Source organism: Mustela nivalis (assembly GCF_964662115.1).
Source record: "Mustela nivalis genome assembly, chromosome: 2".
NCBI lineage: Eukaryota > Metazoa > Chordata > Mammalia > Carnivora > Mustelidae > Mustela > Mustela nivalis.
In genome coordinates this window covers 86,186,903-86,208,863 of record NC_139021.1, presented here as the reverse complement: position 1 = coordinate 86,208,863, position 21,961 = coordinate 86,186,903, and the positions used below count along the sequence as shown (strand labels likewise).

General features: G+C 39.5%; 1 long non-coding RNA gene across 5 annotated transcripts in view; it reads left to right on the top strand.

Moving 5' to 3' along the window:
• Nucleotides 1–21,961, top strand: part of LOC309859438 — a 208,947-nt gene that overhangs the window by 87,223 nt on the left and 99,763 nt on the right. For 4 of the 5 annotated variants that reach the window (XR_014308688.1, XR_014308690.1, XR_014308691.1 and 1 more), the window contains exon 3: nucleotides 3,829–3,888. The exons of the other annotated variant lie outside the window; for it this stretch is intronic. This is a non-coding gene — a long non-coding RNA (uncharacterized lncRNA). The remainder of the gene's footprint in view (nucleotides 1–3,828; nucleotides 3,889–21,961) is intronic. 5 annotated transcript variants of the gene reach the window in all.

The window sequence follows — 21,961 nt, the reverse complement described above, 5'->3', positions numbered from 1 at the left end:
TATTCCTTGTGTGACAAAAAGCCACAATTACTGAAGCAGAGAATTGGCCCTGCTCTTCCCAAAATGGGTGTCTGTCTATCCTGGTGCTGAGGCTGCCTGGCTTCATGTGGGCCAGTGGCTGAAATGAGTCACTATAGAATGGGACACAGGACATGTCACCAGACCCTTTAGATCTGCAAATGCTGTGGAAAGTTTTTAAAATGCCCTCCTCTCCCCAATTAATCAAGCATTTATTCATTTTTAGAAGAAAATATTATAAGAAAGCAAAAATAATTCATAACCCACTGCCCAGGTAGGTAATCTCTGTACCAGATTAAAAACAAAATAGAGACAACCTACTTATGGTAGAAAGTTCAATAGTGCGATGTGTTTTACAGTGAAGATAAATCCTTTCTATTAGTTTCTGCTTCATTCTCTTTCTACAAAGCCACAGTGTCTTTGAGGTCCTTCCAGGAGGAGGAGCTGGGGAGGGAGGGACAGACATCCCTGGGATGATGGGGAATGAAGAAACAGAGGATTTGTCTCATGCTCTCTGACTATCCAGAGCCCTAGGCCAGGTTGCAGAGAGCCTAGCAAACATGGGAGACCCCAGGAAGCAGAACCAAAACTGGAGGGTAGGAACTGGGGTATTGGGTGGCACATGTGTTCAGGGGTTGGGGGACCAGGTGGCCCAATTGGCTGAGAGTCAACCAGATGGGGTGAACTATTTAGAACTCCACAGCGGGGACTGAGGGCAGAATCATACACTGAAGACAAGGCAGATGGAAAGCCTCTGAGGAGCCTATGAGGACAGGATGTGATATGCTGGCCTGGTGCCATGTTTTACCTAAGTTTCTTGAGAGTCCAGGAGCCAACCAGTCAGACCATGAAAAAGATGACAGGAAGAAAGAATCTTTGAAAAGGGAAGATAACTGGAGTAAACCTGAAAGTGATGGGGTTAGCTCAGGAGTAACTATATTTGCTGGCAAGATTAAGTTATTTCCACCACCAATGAAAATGGGTGTTTCAGAACTAAGCTCACTTCTATAATAGAAAAGTTTTTTTCCTGTACATCTGTACTGTGATTTTCATGAATAAACCTGTTCTACTTGAATTTTATCACTTAATCCTCACAGCTTTAGCAATACTACTATCTCATTTTTATAGATATGGGAACTAGCACTTGGACTGATGATTTTACTGACTTATATAGCTCATGGGTTGTGTGCCCAGTTTTGTGCTCAAATCCCCCAAGTTCAAAGTTATTTTGTCCACTAGGTCAAGGGACAGTCAGGAAACAGAAACCATACCAGTTATTTTAACAGAGAATTTACATACCAACTGTTAACTAGTATCCATGAAATAAAAATTCAGAAAGGTGGACACTTGGTTTTTCAGGAAGCAGTTACCACTTCTTGGGCTGTGGGAACAAAGGGAAGTGTAAGAGCTTACACACTTGGGAAAGGGACCCTAAAGAACAGAGGAGGCCTTAAGAAAGGGAGGCTGCCTGACCATGCTGGTGTCTCTGAGCTCATAGAAGGCTCCAGGCGGCTGGACCCAGAGCTCTAAAGAGGAGGCAGCAACTGGGGCTAGTATCTCTGAAGAGACATGATGAGTTTGGATCTGTCAATCAGCTGCTGCTGTTGGAACAAACTTGTACAACCAGAGTCAGGGAACATTGTCTTGGTGACCATGACACGAAGCAAAGGCTGAAACAAATAGGAAATAGGAAGTAGTGTGTCCCTTCCTCTTTCTTCAACCTCTGGCCATCCTCTTGTGTTCTGATTGGTGGAGCCTAACATGGAGCCAGTGGGCAAACTATATGTGGTCTGCAGAGTTCCAACAGAGTTTAGAAGGATGGGTTCAAAGTTGAAAAAGTATATTTAATCACTGATACAGTCAATTTATAATTCCCTTTCTATACATTTTTGAGCTTCCATACTCCATCCAAAACAACTCCATACATCTTCCTAATGAACTGCAGTTAACTTTTGTACAAAGAATTTTTCACTCTTTCCCCAGAACAGGGACACACAAGGTGCCAACAGTGATGTTATATATTTCCAGGTACTATTAATCATTCTTTAAATTCTGTCACAGATCTATCTGAATACTCTGTTATCTATACACCAAATTGGAGATCTATCTGAATACTCTGTTATCTATACACCAAATTGGAATGCTAACCATCACCAACAGATCTAGTATCAAATTAAGGGAAAGGAGAAGAAGTAAGAAATTAGTTAATATGGGAGACCTGGGTGGTATTTGCTTAAGCATATGACTCTTGCTTTTGGCTCAGGTCATGATCTTGCAGTTGTGGGATCAAGCCCCACATTGGGCTCTGCACTTAGCATGGAGTCTGCTTCAGATTCTCTTTCCCACTCTCTCTCTCTATCAATATGTAAATAAATAAACAAAAATCTAAAAAAAAAAAAAAAAGAAAAAAGAGGAATTACTTAGTATATACATAAATGTAAAAAAGGCAATAGCTGCCACAGTCTTACGACTTTCCTCTTCTTTTGCTCAGTCTATGTTTCCTTTACAGGACCTGAGCAGGTTGGGATTACATACATTGTGGGATGACCCAGACCTTCATTGCTAAACACTCTGAATTATCAGTGGTTCTGCACTGTTGTTGCTTGAGTTTTCCTGTATTTTTTTCTCACAGGATAGGGAAGTACAAAGAGGCCCTGAGTGAATCCCATTTCCCGGACACAATGCACTTTGCTTGCCCCATGAAGAATACAATTTCCCCAGAATCTTAGGAACAAATCACTAGGAGAGTAATTCCTTTCTTTGCCTGTTAGGTTCAGTGGCATGAGGATTCCTAAAGGCCAAATGGTTGTCACAACTTTCACTTCAATGGAATTATTATCATGGTCTGGCAAAAGAGTTCTGTGAAGCAAGACCTTCAAACTAGCAAAGCTCAAAGTTTCAGGAATGGGAAGTGAAAATTTTATGAGTGAGTTACTAAGTATAAAAGGGAGAAGGGCATTGCCATCTTCATCTCCCCTTGGTTCCTGAACCAGTATATATTTTATGGGAGAAACTGTATCATTTATTGGTCATAGATTCAAAGGATTTACTGTATTCTGTGAGCTACGAGCCCATGCTTTCAGGGTTGTTTTCTCCCAGTTGGCACTAAAACAGTATTATCAGTAGGCTCTTTTCTTGTTATATTAGTCTAACTGATTTAAGTGATGGTATCTATGATATTAGTTAATTCCATGGACTTAAGCTCATTTTCCATTGCAAAGATTTCTTTTTACTACTCTTCTGCAGGACAACTCTTGAGTGGGCCTGTAATTATGTAAACATTCACTTTCAGCTGGAGCCAGAATATTCAGTAAAAGTATTGGGAAACCAGGCCCAAGTTTCCCCCTTCTCATTCAGTAGGTCATAAGGAATGCCCCCCCCGGGGGGGGGGCTGAGGCTCCAGGTATGGTTTGAAGGGAAGGAGGTAATACAGGAGTTGATGAAAGTTATCTTATCTATCTGGCCCTATAGCTTGTATCTTTATGACTTAAAGATCAAGCAGCCCTCTAGCTTGTATCTTTATGACTTAAAGATCAAGCAACATATTAAGTCATTTTCAACCTGATAATAAATTGTGATTATCCATATCCAATCTCATGGTTTGTTGGGTTAGATAGTGCTGATTCATGACAGGTGCCTTAGTTCTTACGGTCACTTGATGAAGCATCATTAGATATTCAGCTTTCAATTAGGGTTTAGGAGTAAACCAGAAGCTATTTCTTCAAAAGAAAATCACTACTTGCAGAAGACTTTAATTTACTATGAAATATCGGAGATCTGAGCAATGCCTTCCCTATTTGTATTTTCCAGAGGCTTTGTACATCTACAGATGCTGCAAGTATAATTCTATCTCCTTGGTCAAAGGCGCAGGTAGGAGAGCATCTTGCACTATAGCCTAAACTTGCTGCACAACCTCCTCTTGCTCTGATTCCTGCCTTAAAAATGACAGGCATCTAATTCACTTGATAAATGGGTCAGAGTAGCATATTCAAATGTTACTACAAACAACCCACCAAAATCCAAAAGGCCTACCAGGCCTTATGCTTCTATTTCAGTGGTAACCATTGCAAGACGTAATAACATGTCATTTTCTTTTATGAAATTGACATTCTTTAGGTCACCAGGTGCCAGAACATCACTGAAATGTTAGGATCCGAAATTTTCATGGAGTATATCTCTTATATTCTGGTTCACAAGTTATCTTGCTAAGGTATACAAAATACCTCTTATGTCTGTTCTTTCAGTAAATTATCACAAAATCATCAATGCAGTGGCCCAGTGTGATACTTTGTAGAATATCAAGATGATCAATCTCTCAATGAGATGTGTTAGGGGAGAAAGCAAGAAAGTTGATAAGGCCCAGAAATATGACTGAGAAGTTGTTTTCTTGGTCCTACCTGGAAAAAGCAAACCTCTTCTGGTGGTCCTTATTAACTAGTGTAGATAAAAGAACATTTGACAAATCAATACTTACATATCCAGGGCTGTGTTATTTGCTTTAGTAGAGATAGCAGTGAGGAGGGGATGCTATAGTTACAGCCCTCATCTAATTATGTTTATGACAACCTAAGTCATTCTTGAACATTTTTTTTCATCTTTTGCATAGAAAAAAAGAGGCAAATTAGATGTAGGCATGTACCCTACATTTTTTAAGTCTTTGATGATGGCACAAATCTCAGCAAATCCCCTGCAAGTGTATTGTCATTGGTTTGTACACTGATCGAGGAAGTCTTTGGGGCTTCCCCTTTGTCTTTCTTATCATAATGGACCTTGTTTCAAAAGTCAGAATGTCTATTCTAATCATACATTCTGCAAAACAGGCAAATACCCATAAGTTTGGTTCATGAATCCATTGGTACACTATGATTCAGACTTTAGCTTAAACTTCATTTATCATCTCACCACTATGGCCCCTACTTTCACTGGAATTCCATAATGGTTTTTCTATGGGGGGGTGCACTAAATAGTGGTACTTCAGAACCAATGCCTAGCAATCCCCCAAAGATATGGGTATTTCCCTTTTCTCCAGGATATAGTAACTTCATTAAATGGCCACAGATACCTTTGGGGGAGTATAAAAAAGGACTTATTTATACACTTGTATTTGTGCTGCAGGGTCTCTTCTTTGAGGGGATCTACCTACACTTTAGTCAAGGAACTCTGGGTTTGTGAATGGCTTACATATGGAACCGAGATAAAAGTTGGTGAACCTCCATTGTGGTGTCTTAAATTCAGATCCCTGGCCACAAGCCTGAAAATATAGAGATCAAGTAATATTTTAGTAGGTAGTCACCCTCTTTCATCGTAGGGACACCATGGTCAATTAGCCACTGACAAAGATTCCAGTGGGCCAAAACATGTTCATGACTACCTCATCCCTTTCCCATTATGATTAATGTACCTTCTTTGTCTTTGGAAGTTAGGTACTGTCAGTTGAACTCTGCAATTCTAGGACTCTGTCACTTACACCCTTTGAAATTGGGGAGTCCACCTCAATGGTGGCATTTTCTTCCTTGATACCTGGTGTACAGAGGGCAGTCACCACAGAGCTTTGCAAAGATGCTGGTGCCCTCCTCCTTAATACATTTCTCAATGTCTTAATATTGGGAAGGTCCTCTGGTTCCTCTCAGGGAATGTAGTGGATAGATGGGTATCCAGGTCATGAAGTGATAAATTCACACTAATATATTTGTTTCTCTAAGCTACCGTTACGTCCAGGGTTCAACCAAATAACTGATGGTGAGCATATAGCACAACACACACAGTTGTTGAACCACTATGTTGTTTGCCTGAAACTAATATAATATCATGTGTCAACTATGTTCAAATACAACAACAACAACAACAACAAACCCAATAAACTGTCAGAGCTATCTACAACAGCATCAGCTAGCACATTAAATCCCAAATCTCTGGCAGGTGCACTGTTTTAATAATTCTGGCTCTGTATGGTATTTTAATATATTTTCCTTGATATAAGACCAAGAGACTCCATTCTCATACAGATTCCTCAGCTTTCTGATGACAAAAATTACCAAAATCTTGCAATTAGTTTGGTGCATGAACTATTTCCTCCAGTCAGATTTTGTTTTTCTCCCCCTGGAGATGCTGATATATGACATCAGCTTTGGATCTTGTGGCAACAATAGATAGCTGAGTTGAATCTTAAGGAAAATAGGCCTCCCTCATGTGGAAACTATCCTAGATGAGCTTATGCATCTTTAATAAAGGAAGGCTTTACTTGATTCATATTCTGGAGGGCAAGCAGTTTCGGCCAGAATGATGCTTAATTTTATGCATCAATTCAGCTGGGCCACAGGATGCCCAGATATCTGTTCCAACATTATTTTGGGGTGTTTCTGTGAGGGTGTTTATGAAAGAGATTAGCATTCGAATCAGTGAAGTCAGTAAAGCAGATTGTCTTCCCCCATGTGGGTGGGCATTGTTCAACCCACTGAGGACCTAGATAGATCAAAAAGGCAGAGAAAGGTTGAACGAACTCTGCCTGTCTTCCGGAGCCCTAACTTCAATCTTCTCCTGCCCTTGGTGCTGATTCTCAGGGCTTCACACATGAAATGGATTCCCACCATTTGGTTAAGGCATTATTTACCCCATTTTATATATCAATACAGTGTTAGAGGTAATTGTCTTCCAATATCCATCTCATCTTCTTTCTAAGAAATGTAATTCTTACTACATTTGCGACTATCAGTGTACCTACTTAAAGGCTTAAATTTCTATACTTTCTTAATAATAGGTGAAACCATGAGACTACATTCTATTTCCTGAGATGTAATTGGAAGTGTTGTGTGGGAATTCTGGGAAGTACATTAAAGGAACCTAACTTGGTTGGGCTTCTGACCCTCTCCTTTTCATTCTGCTTCCTCCTGGACTACCAAAGTGATGGCTGGGGCTCTGGCCACTGTATTGGATTATGAGGTGATCTTAGAAAGAAGCCACGGACTCCGAACTTGAGAATGAAAGAGCAGAAAGAGAAAGTTTCAGGAATCCCAAATGACTGTGGGAGTTTATGTGTGATAGAAATATATGTCCATCTTGTTTAAGCTAGTCATTTTGGATTTCCTTTATATGTATGTAGCTGAGCATAATCTAAAATACTTTATGGATATAGGATTCCAGAAAGATTAAATAAATTGCCTCAAAACATGCAATTTGTAAGTAGTAGAGCCAGGATACAAATCTAAGATATAGTCTTTTTCTGTTTGTAATAAAGTATTATGCAATAATGTATAGTAATACATACTATATTTATACCAATTCATATCATTTCATTGACTCAGTTCACTTGCTACAACTTTAGCATAATTTATGGTACTTAAACTAATAAAAAAATGTTACTGTATATTAGGTTCAAAGCAAGGTAAGACAGTTTTTTTTTCATTTTAAATAAACAGGTAAATTTAAAATAACAATAAAAATTTAAATAACAGATACATTTAAAACAGTGTTTTACTTTGATACAGTTACATATTGGATTTCAATCTTCTTAAATTGGCTAAAACTTTTTTTTGTGTCCTATCATATGATCTATTCTGGAGAATGTTCTGTGTGCATGTAAGAATGTGTGTTCTGCTGCTGTTGGATGGATGTTCTGCTGTTGGATGTGCCTGTTAAGTCCATTTGTTTTAAGGCATGGTTCAAGTCCAATATTTCCTTGTGGACTTCCTATCTGGATCATCTATCCCTGCTAATAGTGGGCTATTGAAGTCTTCTGCTATTATTGTCTTGTTGTCTTACTTCTCCCTTAAGTTCTGCTACCATTTGCGTAATATATTTCAGTGCTCAGATGCTGGGAATGTATGTATTTACAATTGTTATATCTTTTTGACATATTGATCCTTTTATCATTATATGATGACTTTCTTTGTCTCTTGTTACATTTTTTGGGTTGAAGCCTATTTTGTCTGATAAAAGCATGGCTTTACCTGTCTTCTTTTGTTTTCTGCTTGCATGGAATATTGTCTTCCATCCCTTCACTTTGGGCCTATGTGTGTCCTTAGCGCTGAAACGAGTCTCCTGAAGGCAGCAGGAAGTTGAATCTTGCTTTGTAACCCATCCAGTTTCTCTGTGCCTTTTTTATTAGTGGCGTTCGATCCCTTTACATTTAGGGTGATTATTAATAGCTCCATTGTTTCTTTTTTCTTCTGCTTCTGCCTTTGTGAGTTGGTGGTTTTCCATGGTGATTTTCTCAGTCTCCCACTGTTTCATGTTTCATGTCTCTGGTCTAGATTTTTGTCTTGTGGTTGCCATAAGGTTTGTATAAAAGATCTCACAAATAAAATAGTCCTTTTTCTGCTGACAGACATCCTTTTCATCTCTTTTTATATTTTAATGTCATAAATTATCTTTTTATGCTGTGATTTTGTTACCAAATTGTAGTAGCTATAGTTATTTTTAATGTCCTTTTCCTTCAACCTTTATGCTATGATTAACAAACTATTCTAAAATACGGTTACAGTTTTAAAAGTTTGACTGCCTATTTATCACCTTAATTAAAGTTTGTGCACTTATGTTTTTTCATGTAAGTTTGAACAGCTCCTTCCAACATTTCTTGTACGGCAGACCCAGTGGTGGCGAACCCCCTTAACTTTCAATTGCCTCAGAAAGCCTTTACTTCTCCATCATATCTGAAGGATAACTTAACTGGTTGAATCATTCTTAAAAGAAATTTTTAAAATTAGAATATTTTTGATGAATAGTTTTTATCTTTCAATAGTTTAAATACATCATTTTACTCTCTCCTGGCCTGTAGAGTTTCTGATGAATACCTGCTGATGGCCTGATGAGAGCTTTTTTGTCACTTTCTTTCTTTCCTTGACTGCCATTAAAATTCTTTATTATTGACTTTTCACTGCTTCATTGTAACATGTCTAGGAGAAGGTATTTTTGCATTGAGGTAATAAGGCATTCTATTAGCTTTATGGACATAGATACCCAGTCTCTCCCTTAGGTTGGGGAAATTATCAGCCATTATTTCTTTAAATAACCTCTCTGATCCTTCTCTTCTTCTTCTCCTTCTGGTATACCCATTAGTCTTTTGTTGACTCTCCTAATGAGTCTGATAGTTCTCAGGGGATTTATTCACTTCTTAAAAATTTTTCTTCTGTCTCTTGCACCTGAATCATTTCTAGATTCCTACGTTCCAGATTACTAATTCTCTCTTCCATCTGATCAGCTCTGTTTCCAATGCTTTCTAATGCATTCTTCATCTTGTTTATTGAGTTCGTTAGCTCCAGGATTTGTTTGGTTCTCTTTTAGCATTTTAGTCTCCTTGGTAAAGTTATCCTGTTCACTAATTTTTTTTTTCCTGAGTTCAGTGAATTGCCTGAGTTTTATTTTAGTGTTTTGAATTTTTTCATAACAGCTGTTGAATATGAGTTCAGAATATTCCATGTCTCTGTTTGGTTGCTGAAAATTTTTCTTCGTTTTGTTTTTGTGATACTGTATTACTTTGATTTTTCCTGGCGTTTGATGGGAAGGGTCTCTGCCGCTGAGCTTGAAATAGTGAACACTTTTCTTATTTAGGTAAGGTTTTCTTCGCTCGAATTCTGACTGTTCAACAGGTTGACAATTAGAAGCCTTTCTTTTGTTTTCCAGTAGGTGGCGCTTTAGCACCAGTTTTTAGTTTCTCTTATTTGAGCTGCGTGGCCTCTGAATTTCCGAGCTGGCATAAGGAAAAGAAAAACTGATAAAATTGTTTTTAAAAAAGAATATTTGAACAACAACAAAAAATAAAGGCTGTTTGAAGAGTTGGGGGAGGCATGTGCTTAGCCCTTGGGGCTTTGGGTGTGCCCACCACCTAGTGGGGGAACCCTCAAGCAGGGGAGTCCCAGGGGTCCTGGAAGGGCCTCTTGCTGATCCCCAGGGCTGGCAGCAGCAGGCAATGTGTTCCTGCAGAGCGCTTGGTGGGCCTTCCTCTTTCCCCTCCTTTCTCCTGCCATGGAGACCTCCCCTCAGAAATCTGGGCACTGTCGATGAGCAGCCAGACCCTCCAGCTGCAGCCTGAGCCACAGGCTGCAGGTGTCCACTACCAACGTCCACTCACCATCTTTACCCTCCACCTTCTTTGCGGGGGTTTACCATTGCTGCTGCTGCCTCTGCCACCTCTGGTGCTACCGCCATGGTCACCGCTGCTGCCACCACCGCGCCCGCCTCCTCCGCCCCCCCCCCGCCCCCCCACCGTTGCCATCCAGATTCCTCTGTCTCTGTAGCCTCCACGAGGTCCAATCCGCCCACCTGCACAGATGGATCTCCCGGGTGTCCGGGTGGATGTCGGGCTAGTTGGCAATGGAAGGGGAGGCACAAAAAGAAGGACTCACGTGGCCACGAAGCTGATGTCCCTCCGAGACAGTTTTTCTTGCAAGTCTGAACCATCATTTTCCAGATCACAGATTGCGTTTCATTTTTAACTAGAACCTCTGCTTTCACCTCAGCTGTAAGTTTCGTCTTCACTAGCTTGCAATGATTGTAGTTCACAAAAGAATGCAGCTGTAAAAAGGTCCAGAAATCCCGCGCTTTTCCAGATCCTGCTGCATCTGGCATAGACCAGCCAGGGCAGCCCTGTGACTGCTCTTCCCCACGAGGCTGGAGGCTGTCGAGGACCTCGATGCCCCCGCGCTCCCTTGCCGGGTGGCTGTGCACTGTGCAAAGTCTTCCGAGCAGGAGGCTTAGAAAGCACAACTGAAGGAAACGGAAGAAGTACCATGATCATTCTTTTCCTCGGAAGTCACCTGTGTCCTTTAGACTTTGAGGAAGGGTAGATTTCTTTCTTTCTTTTTCTTTTTTTTTTTTTTTTTTTACTGATTTATTAGCATTTATTTTATATTGTAAATATTAGTGTGGAAATAAAAAATCTGGATAGACCACATGTTAGAAAATGTAAATCTAAACCAAAATGATAAAAGACATTTGATTTAAACCTTCCTGGGCACGTTGTCTTCTTTTTCTTTTACATACTCACTCTTAAGCCATCTGAGGTATGATGATGTCTTAATAATTAATACAGTGAATTAGCATAATTAATATATTTATAACCCAACAAATTAATCTTTATATTTTGTTTAACACCAAAACTTATATTTGTGAGTTAGGTATATAATGATTTAAAAAGTTATACCACTAGATCCCTGATTTAATTAGTATTCTCTTAACTTGAAAGGTATAGTTGTTAGGTAATAAAAATTCTAGATTGAGATCATTTAATCATTTCAAAGAAAAGGACACTTTCTTTGGTCCTGTACTATATCATAAAGTCTCCAAAAAAAGAGTTATTCAAAATAGGTACATTGCATGGGAAGTTTTATACGCTAGTAATTCAGTTGTTAGCTAAAAGCTACTTTTTGTAATAATACCACCACTGATTGTTGAGGCTTTTGAAGATGGTGAGGTTGGAAAGGAGAGAAATAGGAATATCATAGGAAGGCTTAGGATACCTGGAAGCCACAGGTAAGGATGCATCTGGAAGGATTATGTGCAAAACATTTCACACAGAAGCCTGTAGACCTGGGGCACAGCCCTGGGGGCAGGGGTAATGATTGTCTCTGGGTTTCGGTGACCAAATGGTAGACAACCTAGCTTAGGACATTCCTGAGAATAAAAACGAGTCCCTAAATTAAAAAAAATTTTTTTTAATTATCAGTATGTTGACTGACACATTGATTTATTATAGCAGCAGGTCTATAAAATAATTACATTGAAAAATCATTTTGCAAATACCCATTTTTTCTAAAAAATGAAAATAGCATGTATTGAAGAAAAATTTTAAAAGACTTTATACTGATTATCTGGTCATTAAAATAATAGAATCTTCTATATTTAAAATACATTAATGCTTTATATTAAAATACTTTAATCAACTTTTAAGATATATCTCTTTTTTAAAACCATAGTGCTGGTATTTTTCTGAAAAATTTTTTTTTCAATACAGTTATTATTTAAAATTGTTAAAAATAAAATTGTTAAATAATTGTTAAATAAAATTATTTAAAATTGTTAAAAACGCAGTCTTTTTCAAAGTTCCATTTGGAGTTAATTAGTGGGAATGATTGGCATTTTCCGTTGACTTCTTTCTATGGACTTTTAATTGAAGAAACTCTCCACAGACATTGAAGTGTTTAGCAATAGCAGAGTAAATTCTGCCATGTGGAAGATACTAGTTTGGGGATGATAACACAGAACTTTCGGGGTGGAGTGGAGACCTGGAAACAATGTTGATCTTATTAAGTTAAGAAAACTGTGAGGCAGAGAAGCCTTTGAATTCTGTTATGATGCAGACCACAGTGTGTCCACACCAGCTGTGGTGGTGTTCTGACATGAAGAGAAGCTGCAGCTGTCCAAATGTGCAAGAATTTGTAAATAGACCTGTTTCTGAGTGCATTTTATTTAATCCACACATGCCTGCATATGTCCTTGGAAGGGAGGTGAAGTAAAATTGCTTCTGGAAAGGGTAAGGAAAAGACATGAGTTATTGAAAGAGTTTCCCACACGTCAGCCTCTGTTCCCCGTGAAATGTGTCTCCTTTACCACTAAATGAGAACACAACAGAAGCTGGAGTTCTATCATGCAGATTTGCAAAGCTCATTCCAGCTTATTTTAATGCAACTATTAGTACCACTTTGTTAAAAAAAAAAAAAAATCCAAGAGAAGTGCCAAACTGGATCTTTCCATAAGGACACCAAGCATAATTTAAGACTGTTCTGGGCAGACCAGGACAGATGGCCATCCAACTCGTGTTATAGATCAGTGCTCTCCAATAGAAATATAAAACATATTAGATAGGTGACTTAAAATTTTCTAGTAGTCACATTTTTAAAAAGACACAGAAACAGGTGAAATTATCTTTTATCTAGTATCTCCAAAATATTATATTTTAAAGGTAATCGACATAAAATTATTCATGAGGTATTCTGTATTTTTCTTTTCTTGTCCTGTCTTTGAAATCTGGGGTGTATTTATAGTTAGAGTTTCTTTCTCTTTGGACTAGCCACATTTCAAGTGCTCAACACCACCCACTGTGTTGAAAACCATTTCAAGTGCTCAACACCACCCGCTGTGTTGAAAACCATGTCTATAGATGGTAAAGTCATGGCTGTAAACGTGCTTGGACACACCTGAAGTTGTACAGCTGGTGAGAAGCAGAATGGGTTTTGAACCCAGGTCTGGTGATGCCAATGTTGGTGTCCTTTCTACTCTTCTCTCCAGAGGCAGCCTTATCGCTCAGCCTTGGGGATGAGGGGCCTCAACTTGATCAATGCACCCCCGTGTTCCCTAAGCCCACCTTGACAGAGCTGGCTTTTCCTTCCTTTGTCTTCCTTCCCTTCTGGCCTGATCACTGGAACTGATTTTCTGCATGGGAGGGCAGTTGACGACACCAGGGATCACAGAATGGTGAGAATCGGTGTAAGGGAAGGGGCTGGCCAGCTCAGGGGGGCATTCACATGGCCAACAGGGTGGGCAGGTGGGCACCCTGGCCCATTTGGGGGTGCAGGGTGGGGATGTTTGTGGAACAGTCTGTGTGAGGCCCTCCCCTTGAACACAACCTGAGGGCAGTGGGATTAGGGTTCTGTCTTCCACAGGGCAGTTTTGGGAATTATTTTGTTTTATATATACATACATATATATATATGTATGTATATATATGTGTGCATGTGTATATATGTACACACACATACACACACACATATATATGTAATTTTATTCAGGGTCTTTGAGATAGAGGAATCCCTTTGAAATTCAGAGACCATCTGAAGGATACCCAAATACCAGTTGATTATTTTTTAATGGTGGGTTGATAACTGTCATTTGCACATGGTGCTCTTGCCTTCTGAGGGATGATACCGGAAGACAGAAGTCTGCATTACAGAGTTTCATACTGAGTAGAGAATGAAAACAGAAGTTGTTTCATATGCTGAGGGTAAAATCTCCCCAAGCTAGGTGTTGTAGGTTGAATTGTGTTCCCTCCCTCTCATGTTGAAGTCCTAGCCCCCTGTACCTCAGAATGTGTCTATATTTGGAGGCAAGGTCTTTAAAAGTGGAAATTAAAGTAAAATGAAAACATATGGGTTTTTCTAATCCAGAATGACTGGGGACTGTATAAAAGGAGGAGATTGGGACACAGGTACACATGGACGGAAGACCATGTGAGGACGTAGGGAGAAGTCAACTGTCTGAGAAACAAGGAGAGAGGCCTCGAGAGACGCCAACCCCACTGACACCTTGATCTCAGACTTCCAGCCTTCAGACTGTGAGAAAACAAAGCTCTGTTGTTCGTGCCACCCAGTGTGTGGAACTTTGTTACCTCCGTCCTAAGTTTGTTACCTCTGTCCTTTGTTACCTCCAGGGTGGACGCTGAATCACTCACATCTGTTTTTCTGGGTTTCTCTCTAGATTGAGGGTCACTGGACTCAAATGCCTCCATTTTGGATCAGTCTGACCTGGTGACACATTTTTTTTAAAAATTTGGATTTATTTAACTTTTCTGGATTCCTTTCATACCTTCATTATCACACCCAATTAAACAACTTACTCTGTCATGATTTTCATTATTTTTGTGTGGCCAGAGGAAATAGTAGAAATATATAAAGAGTTAAAAATGATAAATCAAGCTAAAAACTGTTAAATGATGAATGTCCCATCCTCAGACCTTTCCAAATGGTGATGGATAAGGCCAGGTGTGATGTTCCAGATCTGGGACTCACCCAAATGCCTTCTGGAATATGGTGGTGGAATGAGTGGCCTCTCCTCTTCTCTGTCACCCTGGAGTCCATGACCTGGCAACAGAACACCCTTCAGGCCTAAGGACACAGACTGATGTCTGGGCCCACCCTCTGGAGAGTAGACCCAAGGAAAAGAAGCGCAAGTCTCTGAAAAGGAGCAGGCGCATTGGGAAAGGAATTCTGTTCTCATGCTTAGATTGTGGGGTTGAGGGGCTCAAAGGAGGCCAGGGTCTGAGTCCTTTTCACCTGGATCTAGTGATGGGGATGCATTCAGTTTAGACTGCTTCAGAAATAAACTGACAAGGGCACGTGGATGGCTCATCAGTTCGGTCTGTCTTCAGCTCAGGTTGTGATGCCGGGTTCCTGGGATGGAGCTCAGCATCAGGCTCCCTCCCTGCTCAATGGGGTCTTCTTCTCCCTCTGCCCCTCCCCCCGCTCATGTGCACTCTCTCAAATAAACAAAATCTTAAAAGAGAAAAAAAAAGAAATTGACAAGTACTTAGGCTCTCATTGAGCAAATGAGTTCTAATTCCTGCAAACATTTTCTTGGCATGACTTGAGATATATGAGCTTAATTGGTTCACTTTCACTGTTGTAGAAACTTTCTGCCCTTCAGTTTCCTAACAAACATAAACCCCACAATTGGGCAGCCTGAGACCCTACTTCATGTGCTGGATTGGAAGCAACCAGACTTCCTCCCCACAGGGCTGCCTTACCCGCACAGCCCTTCTGCATGGCTCAGTCACCTGCCTTCCAAACTCCGTCCACAGCAGCACCAGAAATCATGGGCTCCTGGGCCAGGTCAGGACCCAGTTCTCCCTTGTCATTACCTACACAACCAGCTGAAACCAGAGCCTCCTGCAGTGCATTTCCTTATTAGGAAGGAAAAGTGGGTTGAATAAATTTCAGTTTAAATTATTGAGATGATGTACCTCTTTACATTTTGTTCTCTTATAGTTTGTGAAAGACTGGGAATTTTTTTCATTGGGTATTCAAGTAATTTATTAACATTTTTATATATTTTACTCAAGCTGTAGTTTTTATAAGGCAGAACAAATACCTTTAGATGTTTCTAACGCATAAAAAAATGCTGTTTCCTATATGATTAATATCCTTCTTAAAATCTTTGAGACTTTTGTAGTTCATCATGACAAGGTAGTCAATGAAAATTAATCTCCTGAGAAAAATATTGTTTATAACTTTAAACAAACACAACTTTGTACAACCAATGTGCATAAAATGTAGTTTCTTATAACAATCAGAATCTTAAGGTTATAAACCCTTGAAATTATTAAGTTGAACCTTTTATTTTTTACTTTTTTGTAGGTTGTATTTATTTATTTGACAGAGAGAGAGAGTGAGAACACAAGCAGGTGGAAAGGGAAAAGCAGTCTCCCTGCCAAGCTTTTGCTGAGCTTGGACTCAGGGCTCCATCCTAGGACCCTGGGATCATGACCTGAGCCAAAGGCAGACACTTAACAGACTGAGCCACCCAGGGGCGCCTGGGTGGCTCAGTGGTTAAGCCGCTGCCTTGGGCTCAGGTCATGATCTCAGAGTCCTGGGATCGAGTCCCGCATCGGGCTCTCTGCTCAGCGGGGAGCCTGCTTCCTCCTCTCTCTCTCTCTCTGCCTGCCTCTCTGCCTACTTGTGATTTCTCTCTGTCAAATAAATAAATAAAATCTTAAAAAAAAAAAAAAAAAAAGAGTCAGCTATGTAACTGACTGAGCCACCCAGACTGAGCCACCCAGAAGCCCTATGGGGAGCCTTTTATTTTATGAAATTCTTTTTTTTTTTTTTGGCTGGGGCACCTGGGTGGCTCAGTCAGTTGAGTGTTCAGCTCTTGGATTTTGCTCAGGTAGGTCATGATCTCAGGGTCGTGAGATTAAGTCCCGCATGGGGCTCCTTGCTCATGCTGGAGTCTGCTTGAGATTCTCTCTCCTCTTTCCTTGGCCCTTCCCACTCATGCTCTCTCACGCTCTCTAATAAATAAATAACTAAATCTTAAATTTTTTTGTCCTTTTAATGAGCTAACAGAAGGAAAGATATACACATAGACAAGCTAGAGATTTAACCTATTTTTTAATAATAACGAATAAATTGTAAACAACTTTCCTTCTTTTCTCTCTAAACAAAAAGTAATGGTCAGTTTACCTCTTTGTATTAGTAAAAGCACATTTGTCAAGGTTTTCAAATGAGAACTTGGGATTCTTAGTTTTAACTATGATTAAAATCAAGGCTGAGTCAGAGAATTTGGGGCCCATAATCATCATCATCACCTTTTTTTAGATCCTTAGCCATTACAATGTATTTATTTAAGAAAACTGTTTCCTTGCCATTTCTGTAGATAAGGTACAGAAAAGTCCTTTATGCATTACATAATATGTGTATGACTATTATTCTTTCATAGGTTTCAATTTTTATATTGTTTTGCTGAAAAGTTTTCTTTAACTGGGTTGACTCCAACATCTGAAAAAGGAAAGGGAGCTTGACATGAGAAATTAGCAGCCATTCTAATCTGACCCCTGGTTTTATGGTTTGAGCTTCCTAAATGGGTCTTGGGTCCACCTCCTCACTGCTAAGGCCATGTTCTTGTTCAGGGATTCCTATGAAGTGAGATGCACAGCCGCATGATGAGGTTATTTTACATGCTTCTTAAACGTGGTTTTAATTGTTACTGACTCATGCAGAAAAAGTTACTCCCTTTCAATCCTTCCAATTATATAAAGGAAAGATCTCGATCTGGACCTATGAAAATCAGCATCCTCAGGCTGGGGTCCTTACTTGGCAAGGATGCCTACCTAGGATTCAAGAGTGTGATTTTTGTTTCCTTGAATGTATTTTTCTACCTATATTCTATTTATGACAAGTAATACTGTCATGCCATTAATAAGTTTCTTTTAAAAATGAGTTACTAAAAAATGTTAAAGCCTGTATTTACTCTCTCCATAAAAATTAAAGATGGGAGCTAATCATTCATGTGTAGAAAGCACTATTCTAATTCAAACCCTTATGAACTCTCGTAGACTGTTGCAAGGGCTGCTTACGTGTTCTCCTTGCCTTCACTGCCTCCATGTTACGCCAACACTGCATCACTCTAAAGCCTGAATATGATAGTTACTGTCTTGCTTCAGGGGTTCCTCCACAGCCTGTGGAAAAATCTAGACTCTTCGGCACGGTATGTCTGAGCCCATCTCTTGCCATCATTCCTTCCTGTGTGCTCCATGCTTCAGCCATGCCAAACCACCTGAGGCCTTGACCAGGACAAAGACATGACGAAGACAAGTCTCTACATCTTTGTAGATACGTTATGTTTCTGCTAAAAGCAGTTCCCTCCATGTACGTCTAGAAAGGGGGAGAGGATGTAGGATTCTGGAAGCTAAATGTAAAAGAGGAAAGAAGACTTTTTTCATCACCAACACTGGGCTAAGTCCCATTCCTAAAACAAGGACTTGGGAGAAGAGTTTTTCTAGCAGAGATATTTGATAGGGATGAAAGGGATACCCGTGTTAGAGCTGAGGGCAAAGGTCGCCTGTTAGAGTTTGAAATGAAGTTGATGGGAGGGTAAAAGCAGATGAGAATGTCATTTCAAAGCTGCCTCTTGTTCAATCTTTCGCCGGAAGTTAGACTTTCATTCCTTTTAGGGTGAAGCCAAGTTTATTCTGGAAAATCCACTCGTGTGGGTTCTGTAGTTGTATTTATGGAGTGTAGTGGTTCAGAGTAGGTATTTGGCAGCCTGAGGGGCAGTCCTTTCCCTGTCTCTCAGTAGGTGTGTACTTTGGGTTTTGTGAGGATTAATTGAAGTGGCTAAAGTACTTAGCGCAGTTCTTGGGCACACAGTGAACACCACAGAGCTATTTGCCAATCTCTTATGTGTTATCACAATATTGGCAAAGGTAGAGATACAGAGTTTGGGCAGAGGCCACTGGCGCATCTATGCGTCCACTCACTGTCACTCTTTCCTGGTTTCTCCTGGAGTGTTCTGAAGAAAACAGGAGACATTACATCATTTCATCCACAAATATTGCATTATATATATAATACCAGTATATCTAATATACAATTGAACAGCTGTGGAGTATTTCACCCAGTAGACTTTATTTATTTATTTATTTTAAAAGATTTTATTTATTTGACAGAGAGAGAGAGAGACACAGCCAGAGAGAGAAGACAAGCAGGGGGAGAGGGAGAAGCAGACCACCCGCTGAGCAGGGAGCCTGATGTGGGGCTCCATGATCCCAGGACACTGGAATCATGACCTGAGCAGAAGGCAGATGCTTAATGACTGAGCCATCCAGGCGCCCCCACCTGGTAGACTTTTAAACAAATCTTTATTTAAACTTTCTTTGTCTAGCCTGCTAGATTTTTAGGTGGTAAATTTTAAACTTTTCACTCTATTTCTTACCATATATATGTATATAGTGATACATATATATCACATACATATATAGTAATATGTACATATTGCATGTAAAATATCGTTTTATATGTTTATATGACATATAATAATTCCTCCAGATTAAATTATGAGATCAAAGAATATGAACTTTTTAAAGACATTCACTTGCTACATATTCCTGTTTTTCAACACTTAAAATGCACATTCGGTATTAATAAATGTTCTACTCTTACAAGCAACATGAGCATTAAGTCTGTTTCATTCAGTGTTTCAATTCCAACATCTAGAACAATGCCTGACACAAAATAATGCCAATAAATGTTTACAAATGAATGAATGGTGCTCCTTTTCCATCATTCCAGCTTTCATTTGTTCATTGGTTTGACAAATATTTATCGAGGACCCTCTATGTTCCAGACATCGTGCCAGGTGCTGGGGGTAGAGTAGTAAATGATATTTCCCCCACTTCTGTCTTCAAGGAACTAACCTCTCCATTCAGTATTCTGGGCTGTGTTGCCTTAAGGAAGGTGCATGGCTGGTGCCAACCCATAGACTCTTGGTCTGTGAGGAGATCAGCCTGGGAATTGAGAGCAATCATGTAGAAACAGGTATGGTAGTATAATAGTAATTTTATATTTTGTGAATATAATAATAAAAATTATTTTGTATTTTGAATGTATTTCTTAAAAATGTATTTAAAAACATTCCTAGTAATTTATTCTTATTATATTTTGCAAATGCATTTGTCAAAGAAGGGGGAAAGAACGCTAGTCCTTCACTAAAGATAGGGTGGGAAGCAATGCTCTGCTCTATTTCATGCAAGAAGAAAAAACTAGAACTTTGCACTTTTTTTTTTTTTTTTAAATGTATCATGAGTAAGTAAAGCAACTGGGCTACAACAGTATTAAGTTCCAATGAAGACTGTGTTCTCGTGAGTTTTCTGTGTCTGGTCCCTTTTCAAGCACACTTGCAAAGCCTCCTGGGAGAATAACCAGGGAGCCATAATCCACATGGCCAAGAGTGTCATGTTATCTCTGTTTGCTTTCAGCATATTGCAGTGTTGTATCGTTTGGTTGGGCCTAGTTAAATGTATTTGCAGACTACATTCTCCGTTATTAACTAAACCACCACTGCAGAATGAGCAAGAGACTAAAAATATTCCTGCAAAGAAATCAAAAATTAAAATAATGGCACCAACACGAACACACACTAAAAACTAAAAAGTGGCAGAGAAGTTACTTTCATAACTAAAAAAAGCTCTTTATCAGTCATATTACAAGGCAAAAAATTAAAAAAAAAAGACAAAATGACGTCTGACAATGAATCACACAACAACGGAGGTTATGAAGAAAAAACGTTGAAAAATGTATTTACAATGTACTAATGAGCCTCAGCTTAGTATCTTGACAGATATATTAGTGATAGCACAGAGGCATCGTGAGAGTACAGTCTTTACAAAGCAGGCATCCATACGTCAAGACAAATCCCTACATCTGTGTCGCTATGTCAGTAAAGATGGAATCTCTGTCACAGTCACTCAGTGCTGCTTGTTCGTTGTTAGAAAAAGAAATTTAGAAGCCCCATAAAAAAGATAAAATCTTCAATATTATGTTTTCCAGACAAACATTATGATTTTTTTCTAGACAGCCTTTTCTGTGTTTATAAGACATGCCCTCTCTTCCCTCCTAAGGTTCAGAAGCCCTTTGTCCTTGCAATCCTGGAAGCTGGTCTTAGTCGGTAAGAACACTCACTGTTTATATGTTAGAAAAACAGGGTTATGATCCTACAGTGTCATGATTTCTCTTAGGAATAATCTCTTTCATCTTGCAAAGTAGTTCTTAATCATTGAGAGTGTAAATTTTAATGCGAAGTCTGTGGTCTTCCATTTAACAATATTCAATTTAATACTTCACAAAATTTCATTAAATTAGGTGAAAAAGTGACTAGAAGCCATTTTTTGAGTTTCTGGATTTAATAGCAAAAGACAAAAAGCCACATCACAGGGGTAATACCAGAGCCCACCAAAAGCACAAATGTGGTTAAAATTGAGTTTACTGCTGTTCAGTCTGGGAGAGTGCACACCGTTGGGGTGGGGGTAGGGGAATCCATGGCTGTCTCAGGAAGGTGTTGGAAAGAAATGATGACAGGATCTGGGTTTGTATTAGGTGATTTTGGAGGGGATTAAAACAACTGCCAAAGAACGATATTGTCAGGAAGCCGTAAGATGCCTTACTAAATCTCACTTATATGATAAGAAGCAAGGCTACTGCTGTAAGGAAAGCGCAGTGACTTATCCTAGCCAGGAGAGGGCGATGTTTGGTCATTTTGTGGATTGAACATGTTGATGTTTTGTTCAGACCAGAGGACCCTGGACATGGTGGTGTTGCATTTTGTTTTGGTCGATCATGGCCAAAGAATGGCCTTGTCTGATGTTGGTGTGAAATGGTTTGTGTTCAACAGGAGAACATTCATTTGTTCCAAGAGTTTTCTGTGAGTGCCCTGCTGGCTCCTGGATATCAGGGGAATGTTTCTAAGAACTTTGTCGGAGGAGAAAGGAAGCCATTCCAGAGCTTGAGCAGATATGGCTTGATACCATATCTGTCTTTTGTTTAAAAAAGACTACGTGGGATGATAGGTGGATAATTTATTTTACAATAGAGTACTTTCATCTACTTCAGGAAGACAAAGTTATGCATGAATCTTTCACAAAATGGTTTCAAATCCTGTTTCTTTCTGCCAGTCAGATTTTGATACGGCATCTTGCATTGCATTTCTTAATGAATATGACAGAATACATCCTGAAGAATAACAA